Source organism: Leptopilina boulardi, unplaced genomic scaffold, assembly GCF_019393585.1.
Source record: "Leptopilina boulardi isolate dan_hultmark-lab unplaced genomic scaffold, ZJU_Lbou_2.1 LbouV2_315, whole genome shotgun sequence".
Taxonomy (NCBI): Eukaryota; Metazoa; Arthropoda; class Insecta; order Hymenoptera; family Figitidae; genus Leptopilina; species Leptopilina boulardi.
Window position 1 is genome coordinate 378,189 of NW_026137880.1, and position 21,729 is coordinate 399,917.

The window sequence follows — 21,729 nt, forward strand, 5'->3', positions numbered from 1 at the left end:
TTTCAATATTTTTTTTGGAAAGTACGTTTAAAAACAAAAAATTTGATAGAAGATTGATCCAATTTGGTCAATTTTTAGCGAAAGGACAAGCATCTCAAAAAAAGTGACGTAATTTTTCAAAAATTGATATCTCCTAAAGGGCTTGTTAAAAAAATTTGAAAATAATCGTGAAAGCTAGTCTTCATGAGTACTAAAAGGAAAAAATTTTTTAAAATGATCTGAGGTGCAAAAGCCAAATGGTCTCCGATTTGGCATGGAATACCTCATAGGGTAAGTCCGGGGGAGTTGGCCATAGTTTTTTTAAAGGTCTGTAAAAATAAAAAGAAAGTGATTTATGTATTAACTTTTATTGATAATTAAACATTGAACATTTAACTTACAAAAAATGATAGAAATGAGAAATTTTTTAAATGCAAACAATCTTAAAATTAATATTTTTAAAAAAACGCGTTTGGCCATCTCTCCCGGAATGTACGGGGGAGATGGCCAATACTTTAAAATCAATTTTTAGCTTTTCGCTTTATCAAAATTTTTAATTTAAAGGGATTAAAGTCTTTTTTTCTTGTTCTGACTACATTTCGAACATTTATGATTAAATTCAGTGCAATTTTCATAAGCGCTATCTGTTTGTCTGTCTCACCAACAACAAGGCTACAAGGAAATTTTTCGAGATATCAGAGTGGTTTCTAATTTATTTTTGTGTCCTGAACATGATTCCGGGTTCTAAAATTACGTATCACGTCAGGATTTTGTCATTTTTGAGAGATTAATATGATAAATAAGCCTACCAAATTTTACCCAAATCCATTAAAACCTGTTAAAGATATCGTGTTCACAAAAACGAACCACACACACATACACACACACGCACACAAACACCCGGACAATTGATCAGGATTACATGTTTCTATATAGAGAAAAATTTGTTTTCACCATTTTTAAAAATTTTATAAACGAAAGGACTACAAAGCTTCCTCCACGAGGAAGCAAAAGGAGTAAAAAATGACCTAAACAATATTTTATTATAATAATAAGTTGGTTTTTTTAATTATTGTCCTTAAGAGGCTTCAATTCCCCCACCTTCCCCTATCTATTGATCACGAAAATAAAATGAATTCATTCTTGGATTTTTTTACCTCACAAAAATTTATAACAATTATTTCAAAGATTTTATGAAATAAAACTGTATATCAATTTCAGTTGAATATTATTAATAAATTATTTGCACCACAAATAATTATATTAAAACAAAAGAAATGATTGATGAATTACATAATTAAAAATAAGTTAATAAAAGACGACCGTAAAATATAAATGGTAAAAAAGTTTGAAAATTTAATTTAAGAATACATAAAATATATCGAATTATGAAGAACTATCGAGTATTAAGAAATGTGATAATAAATTAGAGATTTTCTACTTTTAACAACAAAAATGGAAACACAAAGAGTTAACTATTTATCGTTTATTATTCATTAAATAAACAATATTAATAAAAAATCATCGTTTTCTACCTATTATTCGACATTAAAAACTTGTCTTTCTTTTCTTTTAATAAGTAATAATTTTATTTTAGTCATTGCAAATATATATACACTTCCAACGACGTCAGATAAACGTTTCGACATCACAGGTATGTCATTTTCAATATCAATGGATACTTCAAAGAAAAAATTGTTTTTTAATTTAGTTAACCTCAAAACTGGATTCGCTGTTGTCAGTTATTTTAAATAAAAAAACATCATGGACATGATTGTTATCTGTTCCATGATGAAAATTTCTGCCTCAACTGCGATTAAAAAAATGCAACAGAGAATCCAGTTTTGAGGTTAACTAAACTAAAAAAAAAATTTTCTTTTAAGTATCCATTGATATTGAAAATGTTCTACCGATTAGAACAATTTTAAGACTTTTATTTAATGTTTTTAATCACCGACATAATACTGATTCGGTGTATATGACAGTGTACTGCCAGTACTGGTTAGGTTTAATATTTTATTACCTACGACATATTACAGATTCGGTGTATAGGTCGGTACACTGCCAGTACTTAAAGTCAATACTGACGGCCAGTATTGGGTCAGTACCATGCTGGTGTTTAATTCCGGCGAGCTACGGACATTTCCTACTTGGGATGAGATATGGAGTTTATTTTATCATATAATTAAAATCGCATTATTGTAAGTACAGTCGTTGAATAGTTTTGTATACCCAGATAGCACAAAAATTTGCAGCAATTCTTCAGCAAGTTTACAATGCCAAATTTGTTAGTTTGCAATGTAAATTTGCTGCAAAACTGTGGCAAATAGCTATATGTCCACGCTTTGCGAAGTTTGCAGAAAAATTTTACATATAATTTGCAGAAAATTTTTATGGCAAACTTGAAGAAAATTTGCTGATAATTTGCTCAAGTTCATGTCATGCGCAGTAGTTTTCTTTGGCACTTAGGGCTGCGCAATAGATTTTAGTCGCAGTAACAAAATATCATCATATTTACAACAATGACATTTTTTAATTTTTGTCGAAAAATGTCCGCAAGTTTTCTTAAAATTTGTCATAAAATTTTCCTGCAATTTTTCTGAGAAATTTTTCTGCAAACTTGCAATGCGAACTTCGCAAAGCCAGGACATATAGCTATTTGCCACAGTTTTGCAGCAAATTTACATTGTAAACTTATAATTTGGCATTGCAAATTTGCTGCAAAAAGTTGTGCTATCTGGGTAAATGTTTCATTTTTCTTGTAGAAGGGTAAAAATATTAATCCAGTTCCCAGTGTTGCGACATTATTGCACCAGTATTAGATTTCAATATACTGGCAGTTAGTACTGCACCAAATGTGGATGTGAGTACTGATTATCTTTTTCATCTTGGTATTACGCCAGTGTCGGGCCATAACTGGTTTACAGTACTATGCCAAAGCTGTCAAGTACAGTCGTGCTGCTGCGCCAGTTATAAAATTTCCATTAGGATATAATATAATTAAAAAACTAACAAAATTTTCTATAAAATTTTCAATGGTTTCTTTAATTATGTTTGATACATTCTGAATAATATGTGATAAAAGATTTAGTGTTTTCAATTCAAATCGTAAATTCTATTGACATTATTATTTACTAAATATTAGAAGTTCCAAAATCTTTCTCTTATCATATTTTTATTTATTACAAATGTTTGTAATTTAAAATGATATTTATAATATGAGAAATACATTGAAGCAATAACAAATAAAAAAGTGTAAGTAATTAATATTTTTTAATATATATAAAAATTGTGCATTATATTAAAGTTTCATCAATTTTATTAGACATCATTTAAAAAGAAACGTACCATCCTCTTAAAAATGAGCACTTTGAATGTCGAATTCACAAGAATCCCCACTCACATTCTTTCTGAACGTCATTTAAAAATCACAGAACATATCTACAATGAGTAGTGTGTTCTGTAGCTATGCCAGATCACACATCAGTCGTTTTTAGTTCTATGGAAAGTGTCAAGTGTAACTGCTTCGAGACAATTCTCCGGTAAACATGCAAAGTGCGCGTATATATTGTACACCGGAGTGTAATTTTTCAAACATTTAATAAGTTTTCTAATATTTTTAGAACAATAAAATTTTATTTTATTTTAAAAGAAAAAATCAACTTGTATATTGAAATTATACTTGTACTTTTTTAAAGAACGATTTGTAATATACATTATTAAATTAATTTATAATATAAATAATTCAGTGAATGATTGCAGTTTAGTACACAGTAACTTATGTTTTAATATTAAAAACATTGTGAAACATTTATACGAAATTCCTAAACAATATATGCAATTTTTTTAACTTAATTCAGTTCAATCAGTGCATGAATTTCTGATTTACTTTTATTTTATAAAAATAATAAATGATATAAAATAACTAAAAGAATTTAACATTTTTTTTAAATATTAAAAGTAAAATGGTAATTATTAAAAATAAGAGTCACATGTTCCATGTTAAGCAAATGTGTTTAATAACAATTTAAGTTTATCTTGAGAGAAAATTACTAAAATATTTAAACTGATATGATAATGAATATCTATGTTTCACAATGTATTCATCAGAACAAATTAAGAGAGTATAATGAGAAACTACTTATAATAAAAAAGAAAATTAAAAAATTTTATTTCAATGAATGAAAGATATATTAATAATTCTTTTTAAATACGTTACATACTTGTGATAACTTAATAGGAATTAAATTAAGAATATTAGTTAGCTATTTTGTTTTCTGTGAAATTGATTTAAAAATCCATACATTTAAATAGATTTTTGATAACATTACCTTCATAACACAATGTAAATAATACTCGAAGCTTATCTTAAGCCTATAAAAATATTTATCAATATTAAAATTATAAAGTTAAGGTAAAATAGCAGTAAGCATTAAATGATCGTCTCACAGTAAGCTAATACCATAAGAGCATTTTAAGTTGGAAATATACATAAAAATATAAATAAGTACAAATAAGTGTTACAGTATATTCATTCATATTAAGTTCAGCTTATACATAATCTACTGTAATCTTTCATTGTAAACTAATAGTAATCTCTAACGACAATCAAACACGGTAAGCATGGAATGTCAGTCTAGTCATTTCTGTAATTGTTTACACACACAAAATGTATTGTTGTATAGAAATGGAATGTAAGGTTACATTGTGAATTTCAGGTAAGTTTAAAGTGAGTTACAAATTTCCGCTATATAGTGAGCTTACAGTGCAAGGTTGTAAAATACTATAAGCTTACATTATTATTAACAAATGTTAATAAATATAATAATTAATTATACATGCGCAAAGATTTTCTTTTAACTAATAATAATTAATAATATTCGACAATAAAAACTTGTTTTTATTTTCTTTTAATAAGTCATAATTTTAAAATTTTAATTAATTTAATTTAATTTATTATTATTATTATTATTATTATTTATAATTTATTTTTTTATTTAATTTTAATTTAATTTTTTTTTAATTTAAATTTTCAAAATTATGACTTATTAAAAGAAAAGAAAAACAAGTTTTTAATGTCGAATATTATTATAATTATAAGTCGTAACGAAAAAATACATCATATCTTTAAAATTAATAATAATTTATAATTATTAATGGTAATGTAAGCTCACTGTAACATTACAGGAAGTTTAAAATAAACAGAATGGTGGATATTTGTAACTAACCTTTAACCTTAACCTAATCTTTTCCCAATTAGAATTGTCCGTAGCTCGCATTAATTAAACATTTTTTTATTACAAAATATATTTTATGTACTTCAAACTTTTTATACCTAAAGGATTTTAAACTACACAGGTCTACAAGGTATTTTTTTGATATATCAGTGTGGTTTCCAATTTATTTTTATGTGCTGAACATGATCCCGGGTTCCAAAATTGCGTATCATGTTAGGATTTTGAGTAAAGTAGGGGTAAAGTCTCTAAAATACATGTTTTTGAGGGTTTTTAGTATTTTTTTCTCCTTAACCTATGACGTGATAGTGACTTTTATATAGGCTTAAATTAAAGCTTATATCTTACACTTTAAGACTAATATGCGCAAGATAAAAAAAAATTTGAAAAAAATTATGTTCTAGTCACCCAAAAAGTTTATTGGGATTATTACCAACACTTTTTTCAAAATTTCAAATTTTTTTTATTATGTGCTCATGGGCCTTAAAATGTATGTTTTAAACTTTAATTTAAGCCTATATAGAAGTCTCCAGCAAGTCAGGTTTAGGGGGAAAAAATAATTAAAATAACTTACCTTAAAAATGCAGTTTTTTGGGTCTTTACCCCCATTTTTTTAAAAATTTCAAATTTTTTTTTAATCTTGCTAATGTAAGTCTTAAAGTGTACGATCTAAACTTTAATTTATCTTGCTGCCATGGCCGTCTGAAAATACCCCTACTTGTGATTGGCTGACACGATATCTAAAATTCAGGGCATCGAAAAAATAAAATTCTACCAGATCAACTATTTTCGATGAAAAAAACAATATAGCTGACTTTTTTCATTTTTTAACCTTTTATTTCAACTTCAATTGTTAAAAAAATTGGTTAAATATAAATAAAAACAAGTTGTAAATTCAGATGTTCATTATATGAACATTTTGCTTCCTCTTTACGATCAGCAAAAAAATTTGCTTCCTCGTGGAGAAAGCATTAACATTGAAATAAACATACATAAATAATATAATAATATAAACATTTGAGAATACAAAATTTTTTAGCTAAAATGTGAATTTTTGATTTTTTAACTTTCATTAATTCTTTAAATTTTAATCAAATCTATACTTTATATATACTAATCGATTTGTCTTGACGTAAGAAATACGATTTTATTATATATCACTTTAAGTTTTGCTATTTAAAAATTTTTTCGATAATAAAAAATTTTTTGGTAAAAAGACGATAAATTTTTTTTTCGGGGTATTTTTTAAAATCCTTTTGTCCATTTTGAGATATTAATGTGATAAATAAGCCTACCACATTTTACCCAAATCCATTAAAACCTGTTAAAGTTATCGTGTTCACAAAAAGGGGTCCATATATATATACACACACATACCCAAGAAGCACGTAATATATCCTCAATCTCAAGGTAATATTACACGTGAGATTCGTAATATAACGCTGTAATATTACAGTAATCTTACAGTGATCTTAAAATGTCCGCCTCAAGGTAATATTACCGGGAATATTACTGTAATATTAACGGTAATATTACAGTAATATTACAGACTGATTTGAGTTATTCATAAAGCATAAAAAACGTAAATATATTATAAGTCAATTTGGCTTGTTGGTAAAACTCTGGACTCGTGTGCTTTGAGTTCGGGGTTCGATTCCCTGGATGGGTAGATTTTTTTCGTAAAGAAATGTTCCCATAATATTACTGTAATATTCTCTTGTAATATTACCTTAATATTACGGTATAAAATTACTGCAATATTACTATGTAATATTAACTTAATATTAGCGCGTAATATTACAGTAACATTACCGGTAATATTACCTTAATATTAGCGCGTAATATTACAGTAACATTACCGGTAATATTACCTTGAGGCGGACATTTTAAGATCACTGTAAGATTACTGTAATATTACAACGTTATATTACGAATCTTACATGTAATATTACCTTGATATTGAGGTTATATTACGTGCTTCTTGGGTATACTTACATCCGGACAATTGATCAGGATTTCATATAACATGTTTCTTTATAGAGGAAAATTTGTTTTCGCCATTTTGAAAATTTTTATAAACTAAAGGACTACAAAGCTTTGTTTGTTTTCATGATTTATATGTCAAATAATGTAAGTGATACGAAAAGGAACAATTTTTTAAAAAATCTTAAGAAAATTGTTCCTTTTTGTATCACTTATATTATTTGACATACAAAACTTACATTTTTTAAACATATGTTTTTATACCAAATAAGTTCGCTCCGTGTACGGAACCCTCGATTTCAGTGCGAGTTTAACTCGTACTTGTCGAATTTTATTTTCAATTAAAATAAACACTTAAAAAAAATGTGAATAGAATATCGAATTAAAAAAGGAAAAATAGGAGGAAGAGAAAAAAATACATAGAACAGAGAAACGAATAAAAAACTTATGGAAAAAGTCCACTTTTTTAAAAAAATTTTCTTTTTCGAAAAAAACTTAATTAAAACAATTTCTTATCATGTTTGTTAAATTATTTCTCTAATCTACACACAGGAATGCGTAAAAATAAATAAATTTTATGCCCTTTAGATAAAATTTTCATCGTTTTTGGGAGAAAATTCATGATTTTTTCTATTACTATCAGTTCTTTCCTGACAGCACCAGGACCATCAACTCCAATCGTCCTCGCTATATTTTTTCTGTAATTTTCACGTAAAAATACATAAGTATACCAAATATGAGTTTTCTATGTGAAAAGATGTGGCTACTAGAGGGGGTATATAATCATTTTTAGTCATTTTTCTTGAAAATTCATGGTTTTTCCTTGACAACTCTATGTTAATCAATTCCAATCAAGTTCGCTATATTTTTCCTGTAATCTACACGCAAAAATACATATGCGTAGTAAATTTCAGCCCTCCAAATAAATTTGTGTGGCCGCTAGGGGGGGGGGGCCTGTACACGATTTCAAAAAAATCGATATTAATAGGGTTCCGAACCGAGTATATTATGATTGTAGTTTGGCCTATAGCGGTATATGTGTAGAATAAGCCATAAAAATTTTAGCATAATCAGTGCAACAGTTTTTTTGTCAGTCAGATCATAAAACGTTGTTTTCAGAAAAAGCGAATTTACGAAAACATGTCCTTTTTCAAGAAAATACCTACTAACGCGACTGGTTATATGGATATAACAAGGAGGAGGTCCTTTATGTTTATTTCATAATCATTTTGCTTCCTCATTGTGTCAAGCAAAAAATTTGCTTTCTCGTGGAGGAAGCTATAAATTTCTCTAATTCAATTTTTACTAATTACAATTTAATATATTTTATAATTAGTAATTAATATTATTTAAATTATATTTATATATTGCTGTTAATTTCAATAAAAATATTCTTTTGTTTTTTTTATAGATTTTTGAAATTTATTTTTTTAATCGAAGAAAAAACTTTGTCACGAATTTATTTATTTTTATATTATATATCCATTAACATAACCTCAAACTAAAAAGTAGTTTTTAACAAAACTAAAAATATATTTAAAATTTATTACACCCAAATTCGACATATCCAATTGTACAATATATATTAATTTAAATAATATTAATTACTAATTATAAAATATATTAAATTGTAATTAGTAAAAATTGTAAAAAATATATTATTTAATAATATTTGTACACAATTACAAAAGTAATTCGCAAAAGTATTTCACGAAAGTATTTTACAAAAGTATTTTACAAAAGCATTTTACAAAAAAAAGAATTTCACAAAAGTGCAACAACTGTAAAAATACGCTGACAATCGCAAACGACCATAACTTACACGTTTGTCAAATAGCGCTGTAAAGTCGCTGGCTTGAGTCTTGAAAAACGGCCTAGATAAGACGAACTCGACTACGTCTATTGAAACGCTTCTTAGCGAATTGCAAGACCGACTAGTTTAGACGGGATTGCCTATGACTGGTAAGACTATTTCTAGATGCTAGACTTCCACAAAATTTTTCCACACGGTTTATATTATAATAATTTATCATCTTTATTATGTATTATTACAATATTATTCATTATAATTATACCTATAATATTGTAATAATTAAAGAATTATTATTTGATACATTGTAGAGATGATAAATCATTAATATAACGTTAAAAAACAATATTATTATTAATATATATTATAATATATTTAACAATAAAGGCAATGGATATGGCTTTTATATAAATAGAAATAATTTTATAATTATATTAAAAATATGTATGTAATTTAGGGATAAAAACATTTTGAATTTAGCATAAAGGCGCGCCAAAAACATCACCGGTATTAACAGATTGTCGCCAAGTAGCCAGCGTGGCCCCGTGGTTAGCGTTGTAGGTTTGCGAGTGTTAGGTCGTGGGTTCGGTGCCCAGTGCGAGCGAGATTTTTCAAATTAAATTAGGTGTTATTTCCACAGGTGTTGTTAATTAATCTTAAGTGATGAAACAAAAATAGTAAAAAACTTCGGATTAAATTAATTAAATAATAATAAATTTTTTTTGAAATTATTAATAATAATTAAATGAGTAGGTAAGTTGTCTTGACTTATAAGATTCCAATACAACTTATCTCCTTATTATTAATAAATTAAAATCATATTATTAATGAATACTAATATTGTTTTAATTTTATCTATAAATATAATAATACGTAATATTAATAGGATTATTATTATTATTACTACTATTATTATTAAGAATTATTGAACGCGAGAATCAAGACCTGGCCAGCTTGTCTAACTCTAGACCGTAGCATGGAACTTTCGTTCCACTTCTGATCAGGGGCTCGACAAGACCGTCTGGCCTGGGTCTATAGAGACGTTAGACAGTCTGTCCAGTGTCCTACCAGCGCCACGAAATTTTTCTACACGGGTTCTTGTCGATAACGGTCACTAGTACAGGGAGAGGGTTTACTTGAATTTAAAAAAACACAAAATTTTTTATCTAAAATATGAATTTTTGATTTTTCAATTTTTCTATATTTTTAAAATTTAAATCAAATCTTTACTTTATATATATCAATCGATTCGTTTTAATGCAGGGAATAAAATTATTTCATATATAAACTTGAATTTTAATAAACATAACAGTTTTTATCTAAAATGTGAATATTTTATTTTTTAAATTTCAATCAAATCTTTACTTTGTATATACTAAACGATTCGTCTTGACGTAAGGAAGACGATTATATTATATATTACCTTAAATTTTTCTATTTAAAAATTTTTTCAATTAAAAAAAAAATTTTGGAAAAAAGACGATAGAATTTTTTTTGGGGGGTATTTTTAAAAATCCTCTCGTCATTTTTGAGAGATTAAAACCTGTTAAAGATATCGTGTTCACAAAAACGATCCACACACACGTACATACATCCGGACAATTGATCAGGATCTCATATAACATGTTTCTATATAGAGGAAAATTTGTTTTCAGCATTTTTAAAAATTTTATAAACGAAAGGACTACAAAGCTTCCTCCACGGGGAAACAAAAGGATATATATATATGGGGCATTCCACGGAAAATTGTAATTCAAAATTTTTTTTTCCCCGAAACATTTTTTTTTGAAATCTATATGAAAAATAAGAAAATACGTATTTTTTTATTTGATAAAAATGAATGAAATTATGATTTTTTTAAATTTAACGTCATCAAAGGCATTTTATTTTTAAAACATTTTCTTATCTATTGTACTAATGAATAAAAAATTATGCTATATGTGAAATTTGTTCACTTTTTCTCAAATTTTTTAAATATGTGGTCAAAAATAACGTACCTATAACAGAAGCAACAAAAAAGTTAAAATTAAATTTAGAAAGTGAGTTTTGTCAAAGATAGACACTTTCGAATTGCAATTTTTTTTGCACTGCAATCTCTGATGACTGAAGAATTTTTTCTTCTATTTGCAAAAGTGGTGTTTTTAGTTTTTAAATTATACAATTTTTAAGCTAGACGCAAAGATTTATAGTAAATATTTTTAAAAATTAAAAAAAAAATTAATAATTAATGGAAAAAGGTTACTCTCTTAATCTGAATCAGTGAAAAGTGGGTCACTGATTTAACATCATTGAGAAATTAACTGGGAATCAGTTAAAATTCACTGGAAATTAGTGAAATTTCACTAATTCAAACAATGATCTTCACTGAAAATCAGTTGAAAGTGAGTCACAGAATTGCAATCATTCGATCTCACTGATTCAGATTAAAACAGTATAGTTGTAGAATAACTGCTTCAAATTCTGTGAGCTGTGTCAGGGTGTCTTACGACCTGGAATTCCTTGAAAACCTGTAAAAGTCCTTAAATTTTCTTTTTACCTGGAAAACCTGGAGAAGTTCTTGAATTTTTCATCAGGTTTTATAATTTTTATATTTCGTGTAAGAATTTTTTTCCAGCCGCGTTTGAAAACACAAAATTTGTAAACGTTTTTATGTACCTACATATTATTATGCAAAATTCAGGCCTCGGATTGCACGACTTTTTAGACTCTTTTCAAAGTATCCCGTGTGGAAATGTGAGATGGGACCCAAGTGGGCTTCCCAGCTTTTAGGTGGAGCCTAGCAGGGTTAGCCCAGGTGAGAAATTCCTGGGTTTTGAAACGGTCAACCAATGCACAGTCCACCTGGGAAAACTCCCAGGAAAAGCACATGGAATTTACTGTGTTACTACTTTTTTTTGTTTAAAAGTGTCAAAAGATCTATAGTTATAAGTTTTTGATTTTTTTCTCATTAATTTAACCAGTTCTTGTATCACTAAATTTTTTTAAAAAATATCGTTTATTCAACCTACTTTAAAAATATTACGTTCCTGTATATTAAAAAAAATTTTTAATTAATTTTTACTATAATTACAAAAAACTATATTTACATAAAATTGTAAATATTATATAAATAGGGAGTAAAATTTCTGTAGTGAACTAAGTGAAAAAAAAGTTGATCGGATCGGTCTGTAACTTTCACATAGTTTAGCCCTAGGGGTGAGTAATTTAACCACAAAGTATTGTTAGGTTTTTTCAAAAACTGTCGAAGAGGGAGGGTGTTGAATTCTTTTGAAAAATTTAAACAGTGATTTTTTAAAATTAATGTTAATAAAAAATGAAATATTTCACAAATAAATAAAGTTATTGCAATCCTGAAGGTACCAATTAAAAGCTGACGTTATTCCGCATCCAACGAGCCTTATATGGACTATTTTCGATTAGAGGATTTTTTATAAACAATTGCCATGTTAGCCAATTGTTTATTAACAATCCACTAACCCAAAGTACTTCATATAGGGTTCGTTTGATGCGGAATTATGTGTACTTTCATTTAGTAACTTCAGAATTTTTTAACTTAAAAAAAATTAATTAAAAAAAAGACCGAACTTAAAAAAAAATTAAAAAATTTTCGATTTGCAGAAAAAATGGTCAAATTTTGAATTTTTTTTCACCAATCGAAAGATCACAAAAAAAATAAATTTGGAAAACATATATTTCAACATTTTTTTTTTGTTTATTTACATAATATTTGCAATTTTTAGTTAATGAATTAACTATCAAGGTTAATAAAAACTGATATATTTACAACTGATATATAACAAATAAAGTTATCGTAATTCTGACGTTAATAAATAAAAGTTGACATAATTTCGCATCCAACGAGCTCTATATGAAGTACTTTGGGTTAGTGGATTGTTAATAAACAATTGGCTAACATGGCAATTGTTTATAAAAAATCCTCTAATCGAAAATAGTCCATATAAGGCTCGTTGGGTGCGGAATTACGTCAGCTTTCAATTGGTACCTTCAGGATTGCAATAACTTTATTTATTTGAGCAATATTTCATTTTTTATTAACATTAATTAATTAATTAATATCTCGATATGTCTTCAAAAATTCACTGTTTAAATTTTTCAAAAAAATTCAACCCCCTCTCTCTCCTTTAGTTTTAAAAACACCTAACAATACTTCGTGGTACGTCAACCCAAGAAGCACGTAATATAGCCTCAATATCAAGGTAATATTACACGTGAGATTCGTAATATAACGCTGTAATATTACAGTAATCTTACAGTGATCTTAAAATGTCCGCCTCAAGGTAATATTACCGGGAATATTACTGTAATATTAACGGTAATATTACAGTAATATTAACGGTAATATTACAGTAATATTACAGACTGATTTGAGTTATTCATAAAGCATAAAAAACGTAAATATATTATAAGTCAATTTGGCTTGTTGGTAAAACTCTGGACTCGTGTGCTTTGAGTTCGGGGTTCGATTCCCTGGATGGGTATATTTTTTTCGTAAAGAAATGTTCCCATAATATTACTGTAATATTCTCTTGTAATATTACCTTAATATTACGGTATAAAATTACTGCAATATTACTATGTAATATTACCTTAATATTAGCGCGTAATATTACAGTAACATTACCGGTAATATTACCTTGAGGCGGACATTTTAAGATCACTGTAAGATTACTGTAATATTACAACGTTATATTACGAATCTTACATGTAATATTACCTTGATATTGAGGTTATATTACGTGCTTCTTGGGAAAGGACTTACCCCTAGGGATAAACTATGTGCAAGTTACAGCCCGACCCGATCAACTTTTTTTCACTTACAAGTAACACTACTGAACCCGGACTCACCGATTTTGTTCGGCCAAGGATTTTCAGTTAGAATATGGAAAAATATTAAATACGTTTTTTTTATCTGCCAAGATTCAATTTTAAGGTTAGAAACCACCCTTTGAATGTTGAATTTTGCGGTATTTAGGAATTTAACTATTGCCCGCCTGTTCATTCAAGATAATAGAATAATAATGCTTGTTATATACACTACCGTCCGAAATTGTGCGAACTCTGCTTTTTCAACAACTATAAAACTGTTCAAATCTTCAAAAATATTAAATCTAAAATTTTTTCCTCTTTATTTTATTAAAGCTAATAAAATTCTGAAAGAAATGACACCTTCACAAAGAGAATATGTTAATTTTTCAATTAGATATCTAAGAAAAACCCAATTTTCAATGTTTTTACTATTTTTTTTATTTCTCTGGCAAAAATTAATATTTTTAAACGTTCTTAGGCTCATTGAAATCGTATTTTGTTATGCAATTCAAATTATATAAAACAATTCATGTACACATTCTTCCCTAGCGTATGCAAACCGTGAAAGTTGGCTCATAAAATGGCAAAAAATTTAAATTTAATTCTACAATAAAATATAATGTTTAAAAATCAAGTAAATATATCATTCTAAACTTCTCTGATTTATGTAAGTAAATTTAAGATTTATACATTTTACTGATCATTTTTTGTCATATAAATATTAATCACAATTTTTTGACATTTTATGAGCCAACTTTCAAGGTTTGCATACGCTAGCGAAGAATGTGTACATGAATTGTTTTATATAATTTGAATTGCATAACAAAATACGATTTCAATGAGCCTAAGAACGTTTAAAAATATTAAATTTTGCCAGAGAAATAAAAATAATAGTAAAAACATTGAAAATTGGGTTTTTCTTAGATATCTAATTGATAAATTAACATATTCTCTTTGTCAAGGTGTCATTTCTTTCAGAATTTTATTAGCTTTAATAAAATAAAGAGGAAAAAATTTTAGATTTAATATTTTTGAAGATTTGAACAGTTTTATAGTTGTTGAAAAAGCAGAGTTCGCACAATTTCGGACGGTAGTGTATCAAGAAAAATTGGTCAATTAATTAAGGGCTCTTAATATCTTTAAAATTGCATTTTCAGAAAACCATCCTTAACTCTTAAAACCACCCTCGTTACATTTGAACTTGCTTTATAATGGTTTTCTTTTTTAAAAATTTTGGGCTAATGTAAGTCATTTCACAGGATTCCAAAATAATTTTTCAAAAAACTACCCCTTTAACCCCAAAACCACCCTCTCAATATCAACAATTTTTAATTTTGTAATTTTTCTTTGATGTAATCTATGGTTATTTTAAGGCTTTTAAGTAGCTCTAAATGAAATTTTAAAAAATGCACCCTTACACCCAAAAACCATCCCCTAAATATTTTAGTCATAAATTAGAATATTGAAAAACCACCCTTATCTCTTAACACCACATCCGTAAAATTTGGATTAAATTCTTAACACCTTTGTTTCCGTACATATGACTGTCGAATTTAAGGTCTTAAACGTCTCCAAAATAAATTTTAAATAACCACCCTTAACTCTAAAGAACATCTAATAAATATTAACCCCTTTGCAGTCTAGTAGGAAAACATTAATCAAATAGCAATTATTTTAATTAGATCTACCCAATTATGCTTATTTGTAACTGTATTTAAACAAATGATCAATACTTATTGTCTTTAACTTTTTATTTTTTCCACACTAGCACAATTATCAATAGGTAAAGGGCAAAGTTTTTTGACACAGCGTTTATATTCCCTTGTATTGATATTTAAAGTCACTACTCTGACAAGATTGTCAGAACCAGGATGTGTGGTGATTATACGCCCTAATTTCCACTGTAAGGGGGGAGATTGGCTTCCTTGATGATAACCATTGTTCCGATTTTAATTTCTTGATTGCCTTTGGATTGCCACTTGTGACGTATGGTAAGCTGGTGCAGGTATTCCTTATATTACCTGTTTCTAAAATGTTGACAAAGTTGTTGCGCGTGCTGCCAAGCAGATAGTCGATTGGACCACCAATTAGGAAATGGCCGGGAGTCAAGGATTGTATGTCATTAGGTTCGAAAGACATAGGTGAAATAGGTCTGGAATTCAATATGGCTTCAATTTCGATAACAAATGTTTCCAATTGTTCATAAGTTAATAATGTGTTCCCCACCGTGCGAGTCAGGTGGTGTTTCAATGATTTTACCGCGGCTTCCCACAGCCCTCCAAAATGAGGCGCTCTGGGAGGAATAAAATTCCTAGTCACTCTTTGTTGAGTGAAAAAATTATTCATATTTTCTTGGTATTCAGAAGATTGGAAGAAATTATACAGTTCTACAAGTTCACGACTCGCACCAACAAAATTTGTTACGTTGACTGAGTGAATGGTTTGTTATATTCCTCGTTTAGAAAAAAGTCGTTTTAAGCAAGCTATAAATGCTTTTGAGGTTAGATCGCTAACCAATTCAATATGAACTGCCTTTGTACTCATACAAATAAATACGTCAATATAAATCTTTAGTTTATTTCGATTACGAAAACGTATGTCTTTTATAAACAATGGACTACTGTAGTCAATTCCTACTTTACTAAACGGTCGAGAATGAGATACACGCTCTTGCGGAAGATCCCCCATGACATATTCAATACCTCGTGGTTTAGCGCGAAAGCACCGTACGCATTTATAAATTATTAGTCGCGTGCAATTTCTGCCATCGATCGGCCAGAATTGTTCTCTGACAGAAAACAAGGTTGCATGTGTACCTGCATGCTTGAGTCTTTCGTGTTCCTCGCGAATAATAAGCGTAGTAATGTAATGTTTGGATGACAATATAATTTTGTGTTATTTGTCATAGGTCAAGTCTGAATTTGCTAATCTACCGCCTACTCGGAGAATTCCGTTTTTATCTAAGAAAGGTTTTAATGGAATCAAACTGGTTTTATAATCGATAAATTTATCCTCGCGCAGAGAGATAATTTCCTTTGTAAATACTGATTTTGTATTAATAAAATCATGGTTTGAGTAGCATGTTCCAATTCTGTGGCGTCATTAAAACCTATTTGTTTAGATGCTTTTTTTATGTTATTAATGAATCGTAATAAATAAGCGATGATTCTTTTAATTTTCGTGAGAGAACTGTGCTTTTCAAAAATTTGATTATCAAAATGAGTTTCTCTTACACATGCAGATGAAATCGCGGAGGTTTTCTTTTCGGGAATATCACGAAGGTGAGGCCATTCTTGAGGCCAACATTGCTCGCTTCGAGAGAGCCATTCAGGTCCGTGCCTCCATATGGTATTGTTATAAAATTCCTTGGGGGTTTGACCTCGAGAAATAAAATCCGCTGAATTGTCATGCGTGGGCACATGTCACCACTTACAGTTTTTTGACAGATTTTGAATTTCTGTAACTCGATTAGAAACGAACGTTTTGAGCAAATGAAGTTCTGTTTTAATCCAATGCAAGGTTATGGTCGAGTCAGACCATAAAACTGTTTTTCTTATATTTAATCAAAACGCTTGTGTGGTTGTTGTGTATAAACGACACATCAACAAAGCTGCGCACAATTCTAAGCGAGGGTGCGTTAATGGAGTTACAGGAGCCACTCAAGATATTGCACAAATTAGCGAGACATGATGCTTTCTATGAGCGTCAGTAGAACGCAAAAAAACACACGTGCCATATGCCTTTTCACTTGCACCACAAAAGCCGTGAGGTTGCAATTCAATAGAATTGTAGGTAACTATGGGTCTTTCAAACTCAATGTTATTTAAAAGAGGCAATAGACCCTCGAATTCAGTTCATAAAGTGTGTATGTTTTGTGGCACGGATTCATCCCAAGAAATACCAGCTTTCCATAACAATTGAATTACTAATTTGGCTTTCACTATAACCGGCCCTAACATACCAAGAGGATCAAATAGTTTTGCTATTATCGACAGAATAGATATTTCTGTCAGAGAGTTGGAAAAGCTTGAAATATCGATTTTGTAAAAAAATTGTATCCTTTTGAGAATTCCAGTGTATACTTAACGTTTTGATTGTTACACAATAATATCGTCGCGAAGATTTACAGCTTCTTGGTAAGTTTCACAACCTGTCAACCTGTCTTGAATTGTAGGCCCTACCATCAATGTGTCATTCAGAGAGATACCAGTTGACGTCCTTGCGGATCCGTTGAAAACAATGCGCAATTTGGTAGTAAGACTATCCTCTTTCAGTACTGGATGATGTGGGAGAAACAAACTAGAAGAAGCGAGATTGTTATTTTTTATCAACGATAGATGTTCAAAAATTTCGTATTCTTTTAAAAAATTACAATAACTTAATTTTAATTCTGGATTTTTCTCAAAACGCTTTTCTAAAAAATAAAAACGACGAAGTGCTATGTTATACGATTCACATAAGTTTTCTTTATTCTCCTTAAACGGTAATCTAACCATATATGTCCCGCTTGAAGTGCGTTGAGTGTTATGTTGATAAAGAATCTCACAAGCCTACTCTTCTTTAGAAATAAATTTTTGCTGTAATATTTCCTCAATCTCCCAAAATTTTGTGAGATTTGAATCAACGGGAGTGGTGTGTCTAATCAAATGTGATTGAAAATGATTGCTTGAAGAATTACCTTTTAATTCCCCTGCTACTATCCACCCTAATTGTGTTTTTGTAATACTGCATCAGGATGATTTTTTAAAGAGATTTGACCAACACACATTAATTTGAAAAATAGTTGAATACCAATAAGTATATCGACACCGGATGATTTATGAAATTCGGGATCTGCTAACGCTATATATCAAGTTTCTTTGAATATTCACTAACTCTGGATTTAATTGTAGCTGATACGGAGTGCTTTATTTTTGTCGAAATATTTTCAACTCCCGATCCGGCATCAAGGAATACGCGACAAATTTTGGAATCGCCTCGAGAATTAATTAAATTAACTATAGCTGTAGCCAGTAACCCTTCATTTGAACTTAATACATGAGTGCTCACTACAGTTTTCGAATCGGAAGCATTTTCCGATTTACCTGATGTCTCTGCTGCTTCTTGTGTTTCAAAATGTAACAACGAGTTATGTGTTTGATTACATCGACGACATGGTGACCCTTTACAATCAGCGACACAATGATTTTGGTGTAAACAATTTATGCAAAGATTAGCTTTTTAACGACTTCAAAACGATCAGTAGGCAATAATTTTTGGAATATTTCGCAATGTTAAATTCGGTGTTCAACTTGACTTTGTGTACAATTTTTTTTTGAAACAGCTGTAGCAAAGGATTGTTGGGAACGAGAATTTGATTTAGATTTTTTCTCAGATGAATTTTGAGACTTTGAATTTGGTTAAGACGTTTTATTGTCTTCAAACGGTGCACGGCATTGTAAAAAGGTAATCAAATCCTTTGTGGTTGGATTTTCAATTTCACAACTATGATCTTCCCACCTTTCTAGAGTATAAGAATTTAACCTTTGACTAATTATTTCAATTAATAATGTATCCCATTTTTCGACCGGCTCTTTCAAGGCTTCAAGGGCTCTTAAGTGTTTTTGTAAATGATCGAGGACTGGGCGAACAGAAAATTCCCGTGACATGCTTTTTATATTTACTAATGCTCTAACATGAGTTTGACGAATTCATTTCCGATTATCGTAACACTCTTTTAATAACGCCCAAGCAACCTTGTAATTATCAGGGACAATTCAATTGAAGTGAGAACATCTAATGCTTCATCCTTTAAACAACCTTTTAAATGATATAATTTTTCAATATCCGGTATGCTATCATTATCATGAACGAGTGATTAAAGATCGTGAAAATTTAACCATGACTGATATGCATCGTTAAAAGATGGTAAATTAACTCGTGGTAAATTCTGTTTAATATTTATTATTTGATTTGGGTGAGTTTTGCGAATGGTGCCTTGCGTTGACGTAGAGGAGAAAGATTCCTGAGAATTTCTAATTGAAGGAGTAGTTTCATTTAATAATGAAACTGCCTTACTATAGACAGCATAATATTTCTCCTCATATTCAGTGCGAGTATCTGAATATGAGTGATCTTATGCAAGTAATTCTAGTTTGGAAAAACCAAGTTCAAATTCTGAAAAGGCATTGTCTGCATCCTGTTTTCTTTTTCCAGACTTCCAACTAGAAAATCACGATGCAAATTGTAATTTTCAATAAAAGCAAAGTTTGTTATTTTTCTTTTTGTATTTGCGATTTTAAATTTTAATTTAGCTATTTCTTCCGACATTTTATTATATATATTTTTTGTTATTATTTCTCACAGTTTTAACTCACGAAATGTTGAAACCACTAAATTAAAATGTGAAATTAACGAATATTATCAAATTAACAGGTATATAATTAAGGAATAATTGGTGATACAAATAACAAGTTTACCTTAATTTCCTCCGTGATGTTTGATGATCTGGCGTCACAATCGGTAAGTTGCTCCTAGAACTCAAACCTCTTCAATGTTGTCCGTAGTAATGTTATGTGTTATTCGTTTTAGCTAACTCCTCTTCCGCGATGTTCTGTTTTGTTTTTGTTTTATTTTTGATATTTTAATCATCAAGTAAAATAATTAAATGTCAAACTGGTACAGTTGCGTATTACACGAAACGAGAATTATCGGAAATACCACGTTAAATTTTCATAAAAATAATGTTCGTTATTGATAACTTGTCACAAGGACACTCAAATTTGTCGACCCTAGACGAGAATTCTTGTCAAGACACAAGAGATGTCAAAAAGACACAATGAATTGTCCGAATGACACGAGATATTGTCACACGACACAAAAATTCGAAACAATGTATGCTAATATGATTCGACGCTTTAGTTTGTTCTTTTCACGGTTTGCGCACTCAACTTGTTGTGTAATAGTTCAATTTCCTTTTGAATCCGGCTCAAAGAACCATGTTTACAATTTCCAAAAAGAACGCGACAAGGGTGTCGAGAAAAAAGTGGTGGAAAATTGGAAGAGGAGGGAAAATTCAGGTTGTAATTGGTTATAATTAGAAAAATAGGTAGGTACGAATTTTTGGTTGGAGGTTGTTGAAATTCTGGTAGGGATGGAGACTAATTAAGGGTCCCAAAGGTTCAGGTAACTCATCGGTAAAGATTATCAAATGGTCAATTTAGAGTTTAGACATTTTGCCATAAAGTTTTATAGATACTTTTTCTAAAGGCAATTTGCTTTCATTATAATTGTTACTCAAAACCGAAATTCATAAAGTTCACTATTTTCATATTTAGTAATAATTTTTATGTCTACAGATTTTAAGAACGTGACAAATTTGAAAACAAGACGATTAAGATAACACAGAAAAAGGGATTAGGAATAGGGTATCCCATCTTACCCACAGGCAGATGGCGCTAATGTGATAAAATAAAGTAAACGCGATGGCTCAACCCTAACCACTATCCAACCCTAACTATTCTTCCCTAATTAATTAATTAATATATCGAAAATAACAAAAAAGGACATATAATATAATAATAATATTCTGCAACAACGCAAAAAATATTTTTTGTAAAATAGCAGCACTGGATATTTAAAGATATCTCAGGGATATCATCAGGATATCCATTTTCTTGGGGCAGTTTGGATATCCCTAGGATATACTTAGGATATCTTAGGGATGTCCAAACCGCCGGAAGCAAATTAATATCCTTAAATATCCTGTGCTGTGATGTATTCAATTAAAAATAATTCACTGAGAAAAAAATGTTATTGAATCAATGAAATATTAGTTTGTCACATTAAACGGTATATTCAATATCGTTCGAAGACGTTTGTTGCTAATTCAATAGCATATGATGCTATAGATTAGGG

General features: G+C 29.2%; 1 protein-coding gene across 8 annotated transcripts in view; it reads left to right on the forward strand.

Annotated features, from left to right (window-relative positions):
* The first annotated feature begins 3,389 nt into the window (after window positions 1-3,389).
* LOC127283907 (cytochrome P450 315a1, mitochondrial) overlaps window positions 3,390-21,729 on the forward strand; it is a 134,071-nt gene continuing 115,731 nt past the window's right edge. Inside the window, exons 1-2 of one of the 8 annotated variants that reach the window (XM_051309032.1) lie at window positions 3,454-3,752; window positions 4,294-4,596. The gene's annotated coding sequence lies outside the window, so the exon portion shown is untranslated. Of the gene's footprint in view, window positions 3,753-4,287; window positions 4,597-21,729 lie in introns of those variants that run through there. The other 7 variants (XM_051309024.1, XM_051309026.1, XM_051309031.1 and 4 more) reach the window with 7 other exon arrangements.